This window comes from Oncorhynchus nerka, linkage group LG9a (genome assembly GCF_034236695.1).
Source record: "Oncorhynchus nerka isolate Pitt River linkage group LG9a, Oner_Uvic_2.0, whole genome shotgun sequence".
In the NCBI taxonomy this organism is placed as follows: domain Eukaryota; kingdom Metazoa; phylum Chordata; class Actinopteri; order Salmoniformes; family Salmonidae; genus Oncorhynchus; species Oncorhynchus nerka.
Genome location: NC_088404.1, coordinates 39,258,600 through 39,261,568, shown reverse-complemented (window position 1 = coordinate 39,261,568; position 2,969 = coordinate 39,258,600).

The following is a 2,969-nucleotide window of genomic DNA, read 5'->3' as shown; positions in this document are numbered from 1 at the left end:
GAAAACTTGAAATTGCATCTGTAAAGGTTTGTGCACTGTTGCGCCTTCGTCACCACACTATCTGTGTGGGTGGGCCTTTTCAGTTGGTCCGTGATGTGTACGCAGAGGATCTTAATTTTCAACCTACACTGCTGTCCTGTCGATGTGGATAGGGGTGTGCTCCCTCTGCTGTTTCCTGAAGTCCAAGATCATCACCTTTGTTTTGTTGACATTCAGTGAGGTTGTTCTCCTGACACCACACTCTGTAGGCTGTCTCGCTGTTGTTGGTAATCATGCCCACTACTGTTGTGTCGTCTGCAAACTTGATGACTGAGTTGGAGGCGTGCATGTCCACGCAGTCATGGTTGAAGAGGGAGTACATGAGGGGGCTGAGCACGCACCCTTGTGGGGCCCCAGTGTTGAGGATCAGCGAAGTGGAGATGTTTCCTACCTTCACCACCTGGGGGCGGCCTGTCAAAGTTCAAGACCCAATTGCACAGGGCGGGGTTGAGACCCAGGGCCTCAAGCTTAATGATGAGCTTGGAGGGTACTATGGTGTTTAATGCTGAGCTGTAGTCAATGAACAGCATTCTTACATAGGTATTCCTCTTGTCCAGATGGGATAGGGCAGTGTGATGGCGATTGCATCATCTGTGGACCTGTATGCAAACTGAAGTAGGTCTAGGGTGGCAGATAAGATGATATGATCCTTGACTAGTCTCTCATAGCACTTCATCATGACAGAAGTGAGTGCTACGGTGCCATTTTGTTCAGTTATCTTTGCCTTCTTGGGTACAGGAACAATGTTGGCCATCTTGAAGCATGTGGGGACAGGAGACTGACATAGGGAGTGATTGAATATGTCCATAAACACACCAACCAGCTGAGAGTGGACCCGGTGTGGTTGTCTGCTGCAATAGCCCATCCGTGACAAGGACCGATGAGTTGTGCGATCCGAGATGTCATTCTGCACACCACTGTTGTACTGCACCGTTATTTGCCAATTTGTGGCCTGCCTGTTAGCTTGCACAGTTCTGGTCATTCTCCTTAGACCTCCATCATCAACAAGCAGTTTTCACCCACAGAACTGCCGCTGACTGGATGTTTGTCGCACCATTTTCAGTAAACCCTAGACACTGTGGTGCGTGAAGAGCCCAGGAGGCCGGGTGTTTCTGAGAAACTGGAACCGCTGAAAGTCAAAGTCACTCAGGTCACTCGTTTTGCCCATTCTAACATTCAGTTGAACAGTAACTGAATGCCTCGATGACAGTTAGCCTGCTTTATATAGCAAGTCGCGTCCACGTGACTCTCGCTATCTGTAGCGGCAAACCATTTTCGTGAACGGAATAAACTGGCCAGAGTATCTCTCGATCAAACACACACACAGTTCATTCACTCAGCCCTATCCAGTGGACATGATGTTCTCAAGGTCCTGTATTACCGCCTCTTACAACACCCTGATGCTGTACCCTACTGTGCTGAGACAATATGACTCTAGAACAGTTTTACAATATTTTAAATGGAATGAATGCTCAACAGTGATTATCCATCTCAATTCAATGGGGATTTATTGGTAGGGGAAACATGATAATATTGCCAAAGCAAGTGGAATAAATAAACTCAAACGAACAGTTAAATCTCCCTCTATATATTTCTCTGTCTTGACAATCCTCACAGTTCACTCAGAGATGGTATGTAGGCTGGTTGATTATACCTGCAGGTCTGTTTGAGGGACAATTGGACAGAACATATCAGAATTCTTGGACTTCAGCTGAGACCCTCTTCTCTTTCCCCATCCTTCAAGGAAAGTCCCTTATTTACACTTCCTGTTAGGCATGATGCTCTCAAGATGTTTCTCAATTTCTCGCATGTTGTGTGGTATTACCGAGAGTACACCCCTAGACACTTTCAAATTGGTTGTCCACATCAGACTAATTACTTGTTAACTGTGTGTTTAAATATTGCATCCATCTCACAGAATTCAAATGATTCCTCTACTGCCCTTGCTTTTTCGCTTTCTCTCCAGGATACATTGGGGCAAGTTGTTTTACTGTTGGCACCAATGCCATGCTGTCAGGTTGCCAAATCAACTACTTAATCCTCCTCATCATAAACTTTGCTCACTCTTGTTCAACTGCCCTTTGATTAAATCAGTTTAATTCAATGTTTAAATTGGCTTCATGTGTGGTTTTTACTGAAAGTTGACAGATGGCACTTGTATGGGGGATGTGGTTGTGGGGGGGAGAGAGTGGATAGATGGGTGTCGATGGGTTGGGTTGAAGAAACCTGTCCCTCTACCTCCCCTCCTTCTCTTGATAAGTAATACAGTTGAATATAATTGCTGCATTTTATCTGTGATCCAAAATCAAATAATTGTATAAATTACAAGCTAAGACTAAATGAGATTTTATTTTATTTTGATGGACCCCAGCTACTCTTCCTGGGGTCCAGGAAAAATAAGGCAGTTTATACAATTTTAAAAACATTGCAAATAGGGATGCACAATCTATCGGTGAACATATCGGAATAGGCCGATATTAGCTAAAAATGCCAACATTAGCCTGTTGTCTAGTTTAATGGCGACGTGCAAAACTGTTGTCAAAGCTGACGTGCATACCTACGTAACGTAGGTACATGACGTAATGACGCCACGCAAAATTTTGCCCACAATGTCTGCTGTGTGGATTGAGCAGTCAACAAGTCGAGCAGTCATTTGAAAGAGTAAGACAAGTTCAACTCAAAGGCAAAGTCCATTAACGCCAAAATAATGGAATTCATTGCTCTTGACAATCAACCGTTCTCTGTCGTGATGATGTTGGCTTTCACGACTGGTCAAGCACCGGTACACACTACCAAGTGCACTATTTTTCAGATGTAGCCCTACTGGAGTTACACAGTAATAGCGTCACTGCTATTAGCTTCACGAAATACTATGGAATGCCATTTGGGTTTTTGCGTGTCAAAAAAGATACGTTGAACAACACAGTTCT